Below are 20910 nucleotides of genomic sequence, written 5' to 3' on the forward strand. Positions count from 1 at the left end.
AAAGGTATGCAGCAGTACAGCTGCATTGAGGAGGGGGAGGGGGAGTGACCAGATCTGCTGCTGTTGAAATTATCCAAAGTGGGCAGTTTTGTGCATTTTTCTGTTCTTGCTGTGGCTGTCTGTGTTGTATAACTTTTCATCAATGCAAGCTCTTTTATTCTTAAAACCTTTTTAAAATGCAATAAATAAAATGAAGGGGAAGGTTGTAAACCACAACATGAGCTTCAGATTAGGGATGTGGATTTAAAGAAAAATTGAGAATTGCAAAGAGGCAAAAAAAATGAAATTAATATGCTCAATGTTGCTGGAGATAAACTGATCCCAGACTGAGGTCTTATATATGATGTACTTTGGAGTAAGCCCAGTAGGAGATAGTCCTGACAACCTATGTACAGGATGGCACCACACATCTTAATGATTTCAATGGGAAAGCTGGAAAACATGCTTCAATCTCTTCCAATGACAATGATGGGATTTATAGCCATTATCTTTGTACCCTTTATTCCATGCTTCTGAAGAATTACCTATTGTCCCTTCACAACCAAAAATGATTTAGAGCATTTTTGAGATTAGCAGGTTATATTAATGCATAAGTTATAGAGACAATAGCCTGCTTCATTAGATCCACCCAGTGAGGTCCACCTGCCCCTCCCCACTTTTCCTTTAATAAAGTGAAGTCATCAAAATCATATTAGTGTAATGGAAAATAAATATAATTCAGTTGCTGACAGATGTCACTCGTGATTCTCAACCAGGCAGTCAGTCCTCCAAAGAGCCGGGACTCATCTGCTTCCTGACAAGACATCCCCTATAATTATGCTGTTGACTAACTTCCAATTGCTGCTTGTGTAGAACCGACTTTTGCTCCCCAAGGAAATCTGGAGGGGGAAAGGACTGTTAAAGATCATTAATGGCGTGGACCATGGTTGGCAATATACAAACTAAGATCTGCAAGAGAGATGCACCAGCCAAATGTCTCTAGCATATCTTCTCAGCACATGAAGTTAATATGGGATTAAGCTAGAAACTGGGCCTATTCTGCACACATTGGATAATGCACTTTCAAAGTGCTTTTGCAGCTGGATTTCCCCGTGCAGAACAGGATAATCTGCTTCTAAAGTGCATTTAAAGTGCATTATCCACTGTGTGCAGAATGGGGCCTTGACAGCAGTAGTAGAGAACACCAATGCTTATTCTTTCCTTGTGCCATGCTGCATGGGCATGTTAGTTACTCAGTGACATGACTGAGTCAATCATATTATCTAGTTTGGCCCTTGGTGAGGCCATGTATTTCAGGGAGAGCAAGAGATGAAAGGCTCAAATGGTTTAATTGCAGCTGAACCCCGGGATGCAATAACTCATCAATGCAACTGGTGGAGCACAAGCAGAATGTGATCTCCCCTGCCAATTTTTAGACAAATGAGCAAGGTATAAAGGTAATTTAGCAGTCTATGTCTAATACATGTTTGGTCTTGAACTGGCACAGATACAGCCTCAGTCTCTGGACAAAATTGACTTCAGACCCAGACCTAACCATCATGTGTTTTTTGCCATCAGAAATAGTGATCTGCTGGGCCTGCATCACTACAGCACCAAAAGATTGTTGGGTAATCCATGAGGAACATCTGATTGCAAATAGCTTAAACCCTGGAAAAGCTTTTCTTAATACTGAGGGATAACCTTTTTTCATGGTGACAGCATGTCTAAAGCTTGTAAAAACTGATTTTTAGAGGAGAAGATCTATCCCACCAGACAGCGTCGATTCCCAAGAAACTAGCATGTCAACTAGGGATGGGCACCAGGAACAAAAGGGTACCTTTTAGATTTGAGGTTTCTGGATTTGGTACAAGTCGAATCAACCGAATCACTGATTTGGTATATTGATTTGAGTTTGGCCAATATGGGAACTTGGACCAATTCAGCTGAAACAGCAGTCAGGCAGCTTATCCTGCTGTGAACAGAAGCCTTTCTGGGGATCAGCTGTTTGGTGGAGTTTTTAAATGTTTCCCCACCTACAGGGTTGTGTAGAGCAGGCTCTTTTCAGCCTGGAAGGAGTTTGGAGGGAGGCATTTAAAGAGCATTATAAAGGAAAGCTAAGCCCAGCTTGAAACTCTTTAATAGAAGTCCCCAGAATACACTGCTTATTGCAGACCAAGCATGAAGACTCAAAGACTTACCAGGCAAACTCACACATCACAAACAAGAAGACCAGTCTTATGACTGATAAGTGCTCAAGCAGCCTTCCTGCTATTTTGGATTACTGGGAAGATGTTATGGGTAATGGGAAATTCCAGTCATTTGGGTGTGAAAGTAAACAATGAATGAGGGGAGAAATAAGGCCATGACTTTGATTCCACCTCTGAGGTTTTCCTGACCAAGGAAAATGTAGTCCAGGAGGAGGGCAAACATGGGAACCAGAGCTGCCCAAGAAATCCCCTTTAAATAGCAGAATTGTGGATCAGGTTCAGCTGTTTTGATCCCCAAACAGCTGAGCTGTGGGAGCAGGCTGCTCTTGCAGTTCAGTTATTTCTGGTTTTTTTAGAAGCTTTCATGGGGAGGAGTAAGCAGTTCAAACACCTTCTTTTTGCTCCTCAGAAACCTCCACAAAGTGCCTTAAAAGTCTGTGGAGGTTTGTGCCTCTCTTAGTGAGGCAGTTCCATATTCCCCATCTTTTTCATATCCATTCCCATACCACTCATCAAATTCCATTTGCTATTTGCTTTTGGAGTGTTTCATGCAGTAGTGCCTTTTAATACACTGCTTAATTCTCATCAGTAACGCTTTGGAGTCTGTGTCTTCCTACTGACAGTAGTATACCCACCAGGGTGATAAAACACTATAGGAACAGAGGCCTCCTGCTTGAGAAGACCAAATTAACAAGCAATTAGCCACTTACCAGTTCATCTGTGACCACAGCTATGCATTTCCATCTCCTAACTCAGCAGTATTTGGATTCTTCTCAGTCCCAAATGCCTAGTAGCTTTTACGGATTTATTGGCAAGGTTGAGATCTCTTGTGTCAATCATCTAGACTAAATGGACCCCTTGAAAGCCTACTAGTAAACTGCAGAAAGAAAGACAAGGAGGGAGTTATTCATACCAAAATGTGTGCCTATGTATCCACTCCAGGTTGTGCATCGTCTTCTGAAGGTCACAGATCACAGGCAATAGTTCATTGCCTCTGGGGAATTATTTCACATTGGGTATTGAACTCTGCTATAGCATGAAATAATTCCGGGAGTATTTGCAAAGTTTGGTGGCTTGTCAAAAAAGGCAATAGGAGACTTGAAGAACACTCACTTTCAACAGTAAAATTACAGGGTATAGCTTTTAAGAAATCTATATTCGAGTTGAAATTAAAGAGCTTATAAAGTCATACCAATGTTACGTTTAGCAATAAAATCACATTCTCCATTGAGTTTGTTTGAAAGCTGCGCACTCTGAACATACCTTTGTGTTGCCAGCAAGGTATAATGGTTAAAGAGCAATGGATTCCAATCTAATCTAGAGAACCATGCAGCCAGCAGGGTGGCCTTGGGCTAGTCACAGTTTTCTTAAAGCTATTCTCACAGAGCAGCTCTCTTAGAACTCTCTCACCTACCTTACCGGGTGTCTGCTGTGGGGAGAGGAAGGGAAGGCAATTGTAAGCTGTGTTGAGACTTCTTTGGGTAGCAAAAATATAATAAAAAGCAGTTCTTCTCCTTCTTTTGTAGTCCATTTCTTTTATGAATCAGATGCCAGGTTGTTAGGTATGTGTGAATGGGTGATTTACTAGTCCATGCCAGGAAATGACAATCTTTGCGTGGACACAGATGGTGGCTTATAGAGTACTAATACAGCCAGTGTATTACAGTGGTTAGAATGTCAAAGTAGGAGTTGAGCAACCCATTGTCAAATCACTGTTCTGTCAAGGAAGCTTGTTGAGTAAAGTGAGGCCAGTCACATTATCTTAACCTAACCTACTTCCCAAAATTATTGTGCAGATAAAATGGTGGTGAGGAGAAGGTGGGATGTCAACAAATTGAAGTCAGTTGATAAGTATCCCTTGCAGTTAATGGTCTGGAGCAGAGGTAGTCAACCTGTGGTCCTCCAGATGATAACGGACTGCAATTCCCATGATCCCCTGCTAGCAAACGCTGGCAGGGGCTCATGGGAATTGTAGTCCATGGACATCTGGAGGACCACATGTTGACTACCCCTGGTTTGGAGTACCTCCATTTTCACTCTGGGTCTGGGGCCAACACTGAGGTCCATTCCGCATGACTTTAATGTAGCAGAAGGCTTGCAAATTGTAAACGCTACTAATTTGCAGTTCCGCAAGACATCGTACGCAAGCTGCAACACTCCTGAAACAGTCCCGTGAAAAGCAATTCGTTGTAGCACTTCTAGGGAAATCGGGAAAAGTGGATTCACCCTCCAAAAAGTCCTACACTCTTGCAAACAATCTGCAACATTAGCGAAGAAGACCTGTGTGTTCCCATTGTTGTGGTTCCAACAAAGTCCCCCCCCCCCCGGCTCTCTCCTCTGAACTTCCGGCGAAACGATCGCCATTTTTTTCTCGGAGCGAGCGGAAAGCAACAAACCAACGAGGCTTCATTCACCAAGCAAGGCTTCTCTGGCTACAGTCCCTCCACAGAAGTGCTTTAAAGCTCCCCTAAGTCCCCAAGCACAACACAGCCCCCTGTTGGCAAGTTCCTTTTATTTTTGGCCGAAAATCGAGCCCATGCGGGGGGGGGGGATTTTTTTTTCACTCGGGGGAGCGTGGTAATGATGACTCGCCAGCTCACATGCCAGCAAGATGGATCTCTATGTTAGGAGAAATCAAGGCATATTCGTTGAAACGTGTGTTTTTCTTTTTTTTTAACCTTTGCTCAAAGGGAAAGGGGCTTTTCCAGAGCATGATAACAACCGCCCATTGGCTATTCATTTGATTGACAGCCAGGGGCGGGACAAAGCACAGAAAAAATCGCTTCCTTTCTAGCGATTTTTGCGAGACCGGAAACCTGTAGGAAACAAATGAAACGCTACTGGATTCCACTACAAAGGCAGGTATGCGTAACACCGAGATTGCACTTTTAAAAATAGCGTTTCCGCTTTGTGGAACCAATTGGCAACATTGGTCCCTCTGTGGAAACACCCTGAGTGACTCTTGTTATAAACAATTCAATGGACATAATAGACCTCAAAATCTTACAAGATTATGCTATGTAAAGACAGGTCAGAAGCTGCACTCTAAGGAGAAATGGCAAGATGAAGAGAACTAATCAGTCAAGGTGTTCAAGTATCCATCTTACAATGCATTTTCTGGATAATAATAATCAGTTGTAGATCTACATATTGGTGTTGTGAACTCTCCAAGGACTGGGCTGAAATGTTGACTGTCTCAAGTGGCAAATATTTGGTGCAATGACAGGTATTTAATAAGCATCATACGTGAAGTCCCTTTATGCAAAAGTGCCTCTAGTTTGAATGAAATTGGAGAAAGAGTGGGGCTCCAATGCAGCTGGGCGGGACCACTAGAATAAGAGTGAAACCAGAAGGTGTGGAGAACACAGTCAGATGGTAGACCTGGGACTGTTTTGCTAGAAGAAAAAGAGTCTGGAGAAGAAACACATTCTCTACAAATGTAACACATAAGAGACTGGAGCAGAACTGAAAATGTTATGTAATTTAATGAAGGCCAGGGAGTTCTATATTGAGATAGTATGACCTATGATGAATTTTGGACCAGCTGCAGTTTCCGGAGCAAGCCCAAAGGCAGGCCAGCATAGAACGAATTACAGAAATCTATTCTGGAGGTGACCATTGCTTAGAATCTAAGCAGGATTGGTCTTGGTCAATGGATGGATGGGTGGACCACCAAGGAAGACTGGGCTTGCTATGCAGTGGGAGGTCAATGGGAAACCATCTCTGCTCATGTCTTGCTTTGAAAACCCCATGGTTATGGGAGAGCTAACCAGTTGACTCAACAGCACACAGTTTATGATTAAGGTTTATAATTAAGGTTCCCCTGGTCGTCTGTTCTATTTTGCTGCTTCAGATGAACATGGCTTTCCATGTGTGATGTTTATTGCACATCTGGATAAACCATGTGCTTCAAATAATACTCTGCTTTGATAATGTTTCCTTGAAAAGCAGATTAGAAACGGTAAGACAATAAAGTAGATTAAAATGTACTTAGTCTAAAATCTGCACAAGCTGTAATGTAGAGACCACACACGTTTCCCCGTCGCTGATGATTTGTCACGTTTGTTACTAGTTGTCTGAAGTGATTATAGAATGTTGCCAAAAACAGAGACTCCAAAGCAGCTAGAACGAATGAGCATTTTGAATCAAGAACTTCATAGCCAAATGCGTTTCACAATTGTGCTGCTGTTTTGCCTTCTTTATTCAATTATCCCATGCCTCTGTTTGAAGGTCCACATAGCCTGTCCTAGTTTGCATATTATTCTGCTAAGTCATTATTTCCTGCTGGAACGTGTGCTTAAAACAATACACAAAATTTTAACAATCCCTAATTTACTAATTGACTGTGGAAATTAACGTTGTCATCCTAAATGGAGCAGTGCAGTAATGGAGCGACCCTAAATGGAGCTACCCATGTGGTTATGACATGCAAATCATAATATGCATAAACAAATGACCTAAAAAATGACAACAGAATGAAGATCTTTAACATTTTCCAACACAAAATGCCAGCAAATGTGGTTTTCTGCTTCTGCCTGTGTGCTCTAGCCGTAGTTATCATTTCACTTTAAAAGCATTGTGATTAAAGTCTGAAATATCTAGGATTTTTTTTCATATGCTATTGTCCCCAGTTGGCTGTTGAGGAGGAAAACTGCATATCTAGATACACTTGTATGTAAGAGGATTATATCTATATAATTCCCAATTTTTTCTGCATATGTAATCATGACTTTCAAATATGTGTATGTAGATATGCTACAGGCATATATGCTCCTACACACCATCCCTGTGCTGTCGCTGGCCCATAGGGCAGCATCACATATACACATGGATGGAGTGGGGGAGCATATATGCATGTAACTCATCTACATTCACATATTTGAAGGTCATGATTACATATGCAGAAAAATATATGTAGACAGAGACATCCAGCTGGAGACAACTACATATGAAAAAGTGGAGTGGGTGGGAAATAGGTCAGGATGTTGTGCTGTGGAAACATGGGATTTAACCCTTTTTACACTTAATCTTTTTCAGTCTTAATCAATTCCCCTTTCAACTGCTGTGTACCCTTGGTGTAGTGGTTAGGAGTGTGGACTTCTAATCTGGCATGCCAGATTCGATTCTGCATTCCCCCACATGCAGCCTGCTGGGTGGCCTTGGGCTTGCCAGGGTGCTGATAAAACTGTTCTGACTGAGCAGTGATATCAGGGCTCTCTTAGCCTCACCCACCTCACAGGGTGCCTGTTGTGGGGAGAGGAAAGGGAAGGTGACTGTAAGCCACTTTGAGCTTCCTTCTATTAGATAAAAGCAGCATATAAGAACCAGCTTTTCTTCTTCTTATGACAAAAAGGTATGCATATGTTTTCCACACTCAGGGGAAACAGCAGCATTGGGGAAAGGCAATTTAAATTAAGGAAATGATGACAGGTATAGGCTGTGAATAGAAATGTATTTTCCAGCATTACCCATTAATCAATGACAATCCCAACCTCCATATTGTGACCCTTTTTATGTTTTATTAGGGGGGGGGGAACCCAAAATCAATGTGATCATGGGTGGCCAGCCCAGCAGATGGAGCTCAATAGATTTCCCAAATTGACCTGGAAACCAAAGCTGGAAGTTACTCTTATTCCCCTGTGCCTTGTTTCCGGACCCTGACTCAAACTCCAAACCATCTCTCATTGGTGGTAGCCAAGTCAATTGATACCTCCTCCTCACAAAGATCAAAACAACACGCAAATATAATATACAGTAAATAATGGATCCCAACACTACCTTTAGCATATATAATAAATAATACCATAGAAAGATTTCTGGTGCATAGCTAATTTATGTTTATGTTTATGTTTATGTTTATGTTTATGTTTATGTTTATGGTTATGGTTATGGTTATGGTTATGGTTATGGTTATGGTTATGGGTATGGGTATGGGTATGGGTATGGTTATGGTTATGGTTATGGTTATGGTTATGGTTATGGTTATGGTTATGGTTATGGTTATGGTTATGGTTATGGTTATTTCGATTTGTATGACCACTACTCTTAGAGAACTGGCTCATGGTGGTTTACAATATTTTAGATACAAATCAGTACATTAAAACCATTAAAATTCGCCATTAAAACCACATAAACAATAACTTACTCACAATGATAATGATATAATAAATAACAACTGTTCCCATACAGGCCCACTGGATGGGCAAAAGGGAGCAGATGGATAATTGGGCATAGGATGGAACAATCTCGGGAACCAGACCAGTCTAAAACTGGCCCCTGGCCCTAGGGGAGAGGGGCCTGATCTTAGCCCCCAGGTCACCACCCAGCCTCAGAAAAACACCTGGCAGAAGAGCTCCATTTTGCAGGCCCTGCGGCATTCAGAGCTCCGTTTTGCAGGCCCTGTGGCACTCAGAGAGCTCTTCAGCAGCCGGTGGTGTCAGGGGAAAAGGTTAAACTTCCTTGGCCAGTACCACAGCTTCCACCCATATCAAGTCCCCCCCCCTATCTCCTTTTAACCATAAAAAAGGAGATCCATGATCCTGATTATCTCTCTAATCACTTCTCCAGAAAGGAAAATGGGTCATAGTTCTCATATTAGGTTGAAAAGTTGGGAGTGGCTATTCTATCATCTCACCCAGGAGGAAGTCTGCATTATCAGAACTGACCAGCTAAGTGTAATTTTCTTCCTAATCTGACTTTACACCATTAAAAAATGTCTGCTTTGTAGACCAAAGAATACAGAAACGGCCTCCCATTTGCTGCTTCCTCCCACTTCTGACAGAATACTAAACCTGTTCCATTTACTCCCTCATTTCTCTTGACAATAAGAATGTCATCTTAGCTTAATTCACCATCGCCGTGTCTTTCTCTTTCCATTTATTTAGCTTTCAGCTGCATCACCTTTCTCGGTTTCTCACCACCTCACAGCATTTTCGGAACTACAGTCCTTGAAATTAGTATTTTTTCCCTCCTCTCATATGCTTATATCATGAAGCAGAGCTGTACAACTTGTGATCCTCCAAGCTGAACTTAGCCCACCAGCCATGTAATTATGGCTTTCTAGGTCCTTGACAGCTCTCCTGTTTTAACAGTCCCAGGCAAGAAGCCAAAGCAGAAGGTATTTTGAGCCCTTGGTGAGTCAGCATACATGGCTTTGTGGGCTTATTTTGATTGGGTGGGCTTCAAATTGCTATTGTAGATTTCATATGGATCTCCCCATGGTTTACGTCTCAGCATTTTCCAGTGACACTGTTCACTGAAGCCTAGTAAAAGTTTAAGCATGATATATGTGGTTTTCTACCCACCTGAGACTACTAGAAGCTTGCTAGTAAATTACATGTGATGCCACAGTTAACCCTTTGCACTTCTGGCTTTCTTGTCCATGATCCTCTTTCTGAAAGCTAGGAACAGAAATAGCTCTATCATGATTAAAAATACAGTAAGAAGGCTGTGCCTGGACAGGAGTGAATAAAACACATCTCTGATTAGCCATCTAGCGCTGCCTTTTGAACTCTAAATATATGTATGCATAGATGCATTCTCATGTGTGTCAGGTTCCTGGCAAGGCCCCAATAAGCAGACTCATTGTAGGAAAAAGAATCTCCATTGAAAAAGGCAAATGAACAGAAAGCAAGACTTTTCCTTGCTAGAACTAATTAGCAAGCAAACTAGCACACCTTTATCTCTCCCAAACAACCCCTCCCCCTGATTCAAATCTTGGCACATTAATTATCATGTCAGGCATAACAATGTTCCCAGTCCAGCATTCCCATGCAAAAAGCATGCAATCGCACCCAGACTCTACAAGCTTTCCTAAAAAGCTACATCAGCATCACAAGGTCAAAACAATAAAGCATTCTCAGGAATCAGTAACAACCACCGCACAAGTCAGGAAAGCAAGAAAATCTCACAAAACAGTTTCAATAAAACAGGTCATCGTGAGAACCACAATAGGTTGCTAAACCTTGAAAGATGCATCACATCACATTATGTATGTTTTCTCTTTACTAACAGAAGGACAGTTTTGTTACCTACAAGGGCCGCATGTGTAAGAGAGATCAGAGTAACACTGAGAGCTAAGCAGGGGATGCAACAGTGTTATGGTTGACTCATTGGCATCTTCTTCTTGAGTAAAAAAAAAACACGCACAGCAAAACATCTGCTGCAGAGCTAAAGGCAGGGGATGAAAAGAAATCTATGGGAGAAGGTTCTCCATGCATAAATTAAATGCATTTACTGTACACCTGCATTTATTTGTTCTGTTTGGGTTACAGATACATTTCAGTCCAATGACTTAAAAAAAAAAAAGCCCTCCTGTCAGGGGTTGTCACCATTTTGAATTGAAGATGACATGTATATTCCTATGTATAAAGTTAAATCTCCGAAGACTGTGACTGGAAGCTATTGGGCATATGTAAATTCTGCATCCACTGAAGAACTTTAATCATCGTCTCCAAAATGATAATCTCTCTTCAGATTATTTTGTAGCTGAGAGACATGCTGTCACCTGATGATTAACCTGATTCATGTTCGGAACATTCCGTTAAAGTGCATGGGAATGAAGTAAAATGAGTCTTTGCTAAATGCACTGTCAACTTGTTAAACCATATGGAAGGGCATACAGATGAATATGTAACATGCTTATAGAATCATAGAATCATAGAATCATAGAGTTGGAAGGGGCCATACAGGCCATCTAGTCCAACCCCCTGCTCAACGCAGGATCAGCCCTAAGCATCCTAAAGCATCCAAGAAAAGTGTGTATCCAACCTTTGCTTGAAGACTGCCAGTGAGGGGGAGCTCACCACCTCCTTAGGCAGCCTATTCCACTACTGAACTTCTCTGACTGTGAAATTTTTTTTCCTGATATCTAGCCTATATTGTTGAACTTGAAGTTTAAACCCATTACTGCGTGTCCTTTCCTCTGCAGCCAACGGAAACAGCATCCTGCCCTCCTCCAAGTGACAACCTTTCAAATACTTAAAGAGGGCTATCATGTCCCCTCTCAACCTCCTTTTCTCCAGGCTGAACATTCCCAAGTCCCTCAACCTATCTTCATAGGGCTTGGTCTCTTGGCCCCAGATCATCCTCGTCGCTCTCCTCTGTACCCTTTCAATTTTATCCACGTCCTTCTGGAAGTGAGGCCTCCAGAACTGCACACAGTACTCCAGGTGTGGTCTGACCAGTGCCGTATACAATGGGACTATGACATCTTGTGATTTTGATGTGATGCCCCTGTTGATACAGGCCCAAATGGCATTTGCCTTTTTTACCGCTGCATCACACTGCCTGCTCATGTTTAGTTTACAATCCACAAGTACCCCAAGGTCTCGTTCACACACAGTGTTACCTAGAAGCGTATCCCCCATCCAGTAGGCATGCTTTTCATTTTTCTGACCCAGGTGCAGAACTTTACACTTATCTTTATTAAATTGCATCTTGTTCTTATTTGCCCATTTTTCCATTGTGTTCAGATCTCATTGAACTCTGTCTCTATCTTCTGGAGTATTTGCCAGTCCTCCCAATTTGGTATCATCTGCAAACTTGATGAGTAGTCCTTCCACCCCCTCATCTAGATCATTAATAAATATGTTAAAAAGTACGGGGCCGAGCACCGAGCCCTGAGGTACCCCGTTACTCACTTCCCTCCAGTCTGATGAAACACCACTGACAACAACTCTTTGAGTGTGGTTCTCTAACCAATTTCCTATCCACCTAACTATCTGAAAATCCAGATTGCAGTCCTTCAATTTATCCATCAGAACATCGTGGGGAACCTTATCAAAAGCTTTACTAAAATGCAAGTAAACGACATCAACCAAATGTAGACTTCTTTAAGACTCTACAGATCTTCCTAGTTGGAAGGAAAGGTTCCAGGTTTAGCCAGTGTCATGTGGCTCTCCTGCTAAATTATAGTTGGACCAGTTGGCCCATTGGCCATGAAACACCTACCTGTGATGGGCTCCCAAAATTCCCTTTTCCTGCACACTTTGAATGTTGTAGTCCAGGTTGGAGCTAATGGGTGCATTACCCTATCTGGAGCACTAATTTATACCATTCATGATTTCAAACAACAATAACAACATGTTTTGTTTTTGAATTTTTGACTTTACTACTTCAATTTTAAAGACCAAGTTATTGCTTAGGAAATGATGACATTTCTGTTTAGAGCAAAACTTTCTCTTCAGTTCTTTGAGGTTGTAAGCATGGTGATGATGATGATGTCATCCATTCAGTCATGTCCAACCCTCAGCGATTCTATAGAAAAATCTTCGCCATGCGCCCCTATCTCTGAGTGCTGTTTTTAGTTGGTTCATGGTCATCCCTGTATCGGCTTTGATCATGTTGAGTCAGGGGATCCTTTGGTGACCATGTTTTCTTTTGCCGCTGACCATGCCGAGCATTAATGATTTTTCTAGCGAGTTTGATCGCATGATGTGTCCGAATTAAGTGAGCTTTAGCTGGAATATCTTGCCTTCTAATGACATAGTTGGTTTGCTCCTCTCTAAAAGTATCTTGTTGGTAACTTTGGCTGTCCATGGTATTCACAGCATTTGTCTCCAACACCATAATTCGAAAGCATCTATTCTCCTCCTGTCTTCCTTCTTCAGGGTCCAGCTTTCACATCCATAGGTTGTTATGGGGAAGAAAACGGTGTTGACTGGCTGGTACTTTGTATTAAGGCTGATATTTGCAGAAGGTGTTCAATAATAATCTTCAAAATAATAACACTTCAGTGCATGCCTCTCTGATGCTAACAATCAGACCAGAGTATACATAGATGGTTGATCTCAGCAACCAAGTTCCAAATGGTTCTGTTTGTCATCAGGAAATTACTCCGTCAGCTTTCTCCTTGTTCTTTTTAAGGGTTCATCTTGAAATGTAGCAGCCACATCTAGGCTAGCTATGGTCAAACACATGCTGTAAGATCACATGAACTGTACAAAATAACTTCCTTTCCCAAGCAAAGTAGAATCACTTTCCAGGGGTAGCATTAGAATACCAATCTAGAGATTTCAAATCCTAAAAGGATTTGCCCTGTAGATTGGCAGCATTAATTTTCCCTGATGCTCTTCCATTAACTTCAGGGGAAGTATGTGAATATAAAAAATGACAGAAACCTCAGAGACTAGATTCTATTGTATTTAACTAAACAGTAATGTATATTCTCAATGCTAAAATCAAGACATGAAACCCAATGACTGACAAACAGACAGACAGGGAGACAGATAGATGTGTTAAGAATATTTTAGATTCCAGACTCATTTCTTAGAATCCACTGACAGTTCCGTTTGTATATTTTCAAAGATACTCATAGGCCATTTTCAGGAGCCCAAAGACTACAAATTTGGCTCTTGAAAATGGGAGGGGCCAAAGCCCCCCTGCCACACTCAGACACCATGGTATCAATCAGGAATAGGTCACCATAGAGAAGGGATTTCATCTCTAAAATGATGGAGGTATCCTTGTTACGGTCTTAAGAACCCTGTCATATCCATTTGATTCTCAGTTCCCCCACTCTCAGAACTCCCTGGAACAACATGAAGGGTTAATTAGGAGTGTGCAATGAGAGGGGTGAATTAGCCAAACCATTAGCCCACTTTCACAGGCAGAAAATGGCCTTTGTGCTTTATTTCACTGTTGTCGTTGGTTTTTTACCTTTTTACATGAGCTACTTTACCTCCTGAGGGAAGGTAGTACTAAATAAACAGTAGAAGTGAATGAAGCATATTTTACTCCACCCGTTCCCCATGGAGCGTAGGCTGACCTCAGGTCTCTCTGTTCACTATTTTATCATCACATTGGTCAAGTGAGGTAGATTAGACCAAAAGAGAATGATTGGCCCAAAGTCACCCAGAGAATGGAGATTTAAATCTGTATCTCATTCCCCTAGTCCAGTGGTCCCCAACCCCCAGTCCAGGAACTGGGACCGGTCCGTAGATCAGTCGCTCCCAGGCCGCAGCTCCTCCTCATCCTCCTCCCCGGCTGCTGCCTCAGGGGGTGCCCTGTTACTCTGCCGCCTGCAGGAAAGCAAGTGGAACATGGGCTCAGGAGGCAGCAACATCACTCAGCAAAAGACTACTCCCCCCCCCCCCCCGGGCCTCAGTCAAACGTTGACCGGTCCCCGATGATAAAAAGGTTGGGGACCACTGCCCTAGTCCATCCAGCTAACCATGATACCACAATGGCTTTCAATTTAATAGGACTGTAACAAAGGGGGGAGGAGATAGAATCGTCAGCAAACAGTCTTTCCCTCAGCCTCCAACTTAATATACCCTGTTGCTAAGGAAGTCCACATTACAAAAGAACACAAGGCAAGACTATGGAGGATGAACTCCCTATCTCTAACTTAACAATTCCAGGTTTCCTGCTGGATTTCTGATCTTATCGCATTTGGTTCTTTGAGAAATGAAACTTGAGATCCTGTAAATTGAAACAAAGGAAGGGAGCTTAAAAAACTGCCTCCTGCTCCTTCACACGGTGGCCTTGAAATAATGAAAGGTCAGGATTACCAATCGTCTCTCTCCATAATTTCACTAGCAATTGGCAAATACAATTTAGAACCTGCCAAGGAGAGAAATTGATCTCACTCCTGCAAGGGTTGGTGGCGGGGAGGGGATACCGATCGCGTAAGCTTTCTTTGCTCTTGGGTCACAGCAAAAATGAATTTGAACACATTTGTTGGCTACTTGATGCAACCTTTCCTACAACCTCCTTAACAATTATTTATAAGTAAAGCCAAAGTTAGGACAATATCAGAGTAGCTTCAAACACACGCACACACACACACAAAATTCCCTGAGTTATTGTTTCTTGTAGATGTTTTGGACTGATAGCAATCTTTCTGCTTTTGTGCATGAAGACTCATGGAAGACAGTTTCTGAGGCAACTCCTCAAAAGAGTCAAGCTGTGCCTTCTCATTTCCCTTGGTGCTATTTCTGGATCAGATATTCTACTACCATTTGGGGTCGAGGCAATGGAATACAACCAGAGCCTTGTTTATGTCTTATATAAGATCTTATGCCATTTGTTCCTCCTTAGGACTGTAGTGTACAGTCTACTTTCAGAAACATCAGGACTGAAAGATGAAATGGAGGATGGGAAGGAATAAACTATTTCAGAAGTCTTCAACCTTCTCGTGCTTGTGGGAATCTTTATGAATTTTGGCACAGGGTGGTAAATATGACCACAAAAATGGCTGCAGCAAGAGAGAGAGCAAGTCACAAAATGTCTGCCACAGTCACCCTTTGGTCATACAGTGAAGACCCCTGTGTTGTGATGGTGGATGCTGCCAAAGCAACATTAAAAAAAAATCTGGACAGCCTATCAGATCTCCAATTGCTAATCAGAAGACTGTCTGGGAAGAGCTCCATCTGGCCCCACCACTAAAAAAAAAAATTGGTTGGTGTCAGGAAAGATGTTGGTGAGTAGGTTCCTGGGCATTGGACAGGGCTATATGAAAACCTCTACTTGCAGTCTTTTCTGGCAATGCTGATTTATTTATTTATTTAAAACATATATCTGTCATCTCCTGCTTGAGATAAAATTAAGGCACACATAATTTAAAAAAAAAACATGAAATCAGACCAATAAAAACCCAGCCAATAGACACCCAGAGCATAAAAGCAAGTAACACATCCAGATTGCAAAATACCTGTCAAGAAGGAGGAGGAGGAGGAGTTTGTTCTTATGTCACTTTTCTTTACCCAAAGGAGGCTTAAAGCGGCTTACAGTCGCCTTCCCTTTCCTCTCCTCACAACAGACACCCTGTGAGGTTGAGAGAGCCCTGATATCACTGCTCAGTCAGAACAGCTCTATCAGCACCATGGCGAGCTCAAGGTCACCCAGCTGGCTGTATGTGGGGGAGTGCAGAATCGAACCCGGCATGCCAGATTAGAAGTCTGCACTCCTAACCACTACACCAAACTGGATCTACCCATAAATCCTCCCACTGGAATATGCCAGAAATTACAGAATATTATCTGGTTTGAGAGATGTCACTAATAGGTATGGCAAGTTTCGGCTTCACTTTGATAAGAGGCCATGCCACAACATGCTTTTGACATAAATGCATACGTGGAAGCAATGCACAGTCATGATTTAACAGCAGCTGCTGGTAAATGCTGCAGAGGGCTGGCTGGAAGGGACATGAGCATCCCTGCAGCCCATGCATGGCGTGCACACTGGAGGATGGCAGTGTGCACAGTATCAGGGAGGTGGTGGACTCCTAGTGCCTTTATATGAGCTCCCATAAGATTTAAGGCCCATGATGGAATTTATACAGTTCCCCGGGGCCTGTAAGTTGTTCTGCCAAGTGTTTGGTTGATACTGGGGCAAGGGAAGATCTTGGGCTCCTCTGCTGAGTACCAACTTTTGTCACCAACCCCAAGAAACACATATTTTGGGGAGGGGCTTGTGGTGGTTGGGTGGGTAATTGGGTTTTAAATTATTTAAGACTCTTGTGTTTTAACCTTGTTGTCAACCATTGTGAGATGGCTGGCCAGGAGTGATAATCAATCAATCAATCAATCAATCAATCAATCAATCAATCAATCAATCAATCAATCAATCAATCAATTCAGTCTTAACTTGGCCCAAGATCAGCTTATTTGGTGCTGAACACCGAGTTCAGGTTTCCCTTGTGTTCCATATGTGTGTGGCTGTTTTGTAGGGCTATCAGTCCAGCAGATGGGCCTGCATAACTCATCTGAGGTTCCTAATACAAGAACTGAAGATGGCAGGCTTAAAGCCCTCGAGGAATCAACACTCCTATGCCACAACTGCGGAATGTGCCATTTTTTCCTCTTAATTTCCTCCTCAGTTTAGGATTTAGGAATTCAACACATAGTCCAGTTGCTTATCCCACCTTCCCGTATGGTGACCACTACACAGAATTAAGATGTGTTCATGTGTCTTTAAAGAAAATTGACTTGGACAGAACTCATGGAGAACTAGCGTACAAAAGCAAAAAGGTTTTAATTAATACCTTCATTGTGTCCTTGCCCAGGATCATGTCATTAACATTACTATTTTTAGACTTCAAGCATGCAAGCTACAGGTGTGCTTAAAATATGTCCTTCAAGAAAGTTATAAGCACTTGAAAGCCGTTTTATCCTTCAAACAAAAACATCCTTTGAGAATGCGTATTACTACAGATGCTTTATTAGAGATAGACTCTGAATAGCATTGCAGAGGAAGAGGAGAATCCATGTTAGGAAAAAAATTATGTTTTGCTACAGTGCTTTTAAATGTGATGTTCATTGAATTGTAAGAGGAAATGTGTTCTTCAGGATGCCCTAAAATGTTATCTGCTGGTGAACATCAATTTGACGCGCTGTCATTTGTCTGCTCTGTGGTTTAAACATTGTCTGTAAGGCAACAAGTGCAAAACAGCAGAAGAAGGATACTAGCAGTGTAATCCTACAATGACTTTTACTTCCTTCAACGTTAATTGACATCAACAAGCTAGGTGGAACACAACTCTGCTTTGGACCGTATAGCAGAAAGGTAAACATCATAAACATGTGTTCAGACTCAGTTCAAGATTAAGATTCCTTTGATGCCCAAATTAACTTTGATTTTTGTTTTTGTTTTACATTTAATTATGTGTCCACTGTCCAGCACAGAGTTCTGGTTGCTTTGACAAATTATTTTAGTGGGTGTAACTGCATTAACTCCTTTAGGGCTGGTTCCAGGTTTCTCAGATAGAACAGATTTTCTTTCAAATTTTTGATCACAGAGGACCCCCTGAAATAATTTTTCTGGCTTCTAGGAGCCCTGGAAGTGATGACAGTTGGCTACACCTCCCTGCCACGCTCCAGATGTGACATGTCACTGGAAGTGATGTCACCACCTATGTTAACAGGCAGATTTAAGGAAGACTGAGGGGAAGGAGAGAGTTGGTTTACAATAGGAGCAAGTGTGCAGGCTCCACCCCCTCACACTCACAGAAACCCCAAGAGAACTCACTCATGATTGGGATGGGGGAGGGGAGCAATGGAAGTGACCAGTACCTTAGCTTGTGGCTGAGTCCATTCAGTCAGGAGGGGAAAAGCTGTGAACCCCCACCAGGAGCTCCTGTGGGCCCTCAGAGGTACTGTATTTGCTGGCATATAAGACTACTTTCCCCCCCTGAAAAACCTGCCTCCAAGTGGGGGGGAGTCATCCTATATGCCGGGTGCACTTCAGTTGGGATAGACATAGCTGCCCATAGTGACCTCCCGATGCCCGCCCACTTCATTCTACATACCATCCAGTATCGCGCGGTATCCAGCGCGGCCGCAGTGGGTCATCAGCGTGGCTGCGGCGAGCATCAGCAGCGAGACAGGGGTGCACTAGTGCCAGTGCACTAGACACTTGTGCACTAGTGCCAGTCACAGGGAGATGCAGGGACGGGCCGGATATATAACAAACTTTATATTTTGAGTGAAAATGTTGGGGGGTCGTCTTATATGCCCAGTCATTTTATATGCCCACAAATATGGTAATCCCTGAGGCAGAGAGTAAATAGAGGCTCCCTTCTGATTCCCTGCAGAGCTCCCACTCACACATCACTTTCCACTTGTATATCTGTCCCCCCTGCTCAAGAGTTATACTACCGTATCCACAACTGCCAAAACTTCCTGGATACTCTTTTCTTCACAGTTGTAGGCATTGTGTGCTGCTAGGGCCACTGAAACTGGAGGCTACCAGGAGGACAGTGGCACTGTGCCACCTGTGTGCTGTGCCCTACAAATGTGCATTTGGCTGGGCATGTGCATAGCAGAGTGTTTATGGGGAGGTGGGGGAAGGGTTGGTGGCAGGAAATGCACAGGGGTGGTGGTGGTTGGTACCCACCAGAAGCTATGGGCCTCTGCAGGTGCCCCACCTCAGAGTATGCTGTGGCTGACCCTGAACTCTGTGCTCAATTGTAGTTTACAATGAGGGATAGTATCACATTTCCTTTTGCTGTTGTTTGAACCTCCAGCTTCTTGGTAAAATAATATGCATATAAATGGTGCTGGTTGTATGCAGAAATAGCAGAATAATTGTATGTAGAAACCATGCAACACAAATACACCGTAGAGTCAAATTGACACAGCCAAGAGCAACAAGTAGAAAACAACAAACTCCTGACAAAAATATAGACATATAAACAGACAGGCTAGCAGACACAGAAAGACAAAGAGAGAAAGAGAGAGAAAGAAAACATTCTTCAAGCATCCTTGTATTTCTTTATGGGATTCTTTAAGGTATTTCTTTAGATTTTTCTAGTGGTGTTTTACTTCTGGTTTTTGCCCACTGAGTTCATGGCATATTTGTGTTGTGCATATGTGCTACATAGCCAGGTCACTGCAATTTGCAGCTGATTTGGTCCAGTCCGAGAACTAAATCACCTCAATTACAGGAGAAGAGACAGCATCCCTAGAGGTCATGATCAGGCCATTAAACTGACTGACTTGTATTGTAAAGCATGAAATTGCTTGCAGTCTGTCTTCTCTTTGGTCCTGTAATGTTAGATGCATCCTTTAAATGACCAGAATCACATACAATATGTAACTTGCCTTTTTTTTATTACACCAGTAAGCTCCATCTATTTTAGAATTGACCACAAGATTAGTTTTGTGGTACTCATGGGCAGAGAAAGAAGGCACACAAAGACACCTACATAGTAAGTAAGTCTTAATCATGTCCTTTTTGAAAACTAGAGGTGGCAGCTGCAGACAAAGGGGATATCAGGTGTTGGAAATGCACAGTACTAAAAAACAGGAAGTCATGGTAAATACAACCAGCTGACATGCATATATCCTCCCAATATATGCAGTCAACAAGTTGATATGTTACAAGCAGACTGGATGATGTAGCATGCCTGTACAGCTTTAGCATGTGTGAACTGGCCTCTAGATTTTCCGGGGTTTAGGTTTGGCTACTCTGTAGCTGTAAGCACATGCAGGGCCAGCAACAGGGCAGAGAGACCGAGACCTTCCCCTGAGAGGAACATAAGAAGAGCCCTGCTAGATCAGTTCATCTAGTCCAGCATCCTGCCTCACACAGTGGCCAAACAGTTCCTCTGGAGAGCCAACAACAGGATAGAGGCCAAGGCCTTCCCCTGCGAGGAACATAATAAGAGCCCTGCTGGATCCACCTTTCTTGAATGTTATTGTTATTATGTTAATGTTATTGTTGTTATTACATTGCTATTTCTATAAATGGAGTTATCTGTATCATTTCTTGTGTCATGTAAATCGCCTTGAGCCTTAAGGGAGGGTGGTATATAAATACAATAAATAAATGATGATGATGTATATAAATACAATAAAAATACCCATTTCTTTGATTTAGACAACATGGCAAATGAATGTATTGGAGCATTGTAGATACAACATGCTTCCCGTTTGTGTGGTTGCCAGGCTGCTGGTATGTGTGAGAGCCCTGTGTACAAAGATAGAGCAGAGGAACTGGGTGCTAGGACCTGCCATGATGTACTGTGGGTATTCTCCACTGGGTGGTGGGTTGAGCTCATTGCCCATGAGTGTGACCCCTTCTAGTTGGTACAGGAAGAAGTGATGGCATCTTCCAGTGGCCTTGAGTGTGACCCCTTACACTCCCTCCCATGATAACAAAGAGCATACAAGCAAGCACTCAAGCCAAGGATAGCCCAGGAGGTTTTATCAAATGGGTTTTGGCAAGTTGCCACAAAGGGAATAGGCAGGCAGAGAAGCAGCTAGGCAAGTATAGATTGATG

The sequence above is a fragment of the Paroedura picta genome, chromosome 6 (assembly GCF_049243985.1).
Source record: "Paroedura picta isolate Pp20150507F chromosome 6, Ppicta_v3.0, whole genome shotgun sequence".
In the NCBI taxonomy this organism is placed as follows: domain Eukaryota; kingdom Metazoa; phylum Chordata; class Lepidosauria; order Squamata; family Gekkonidae; genus Paroedura; species Paroedura picta.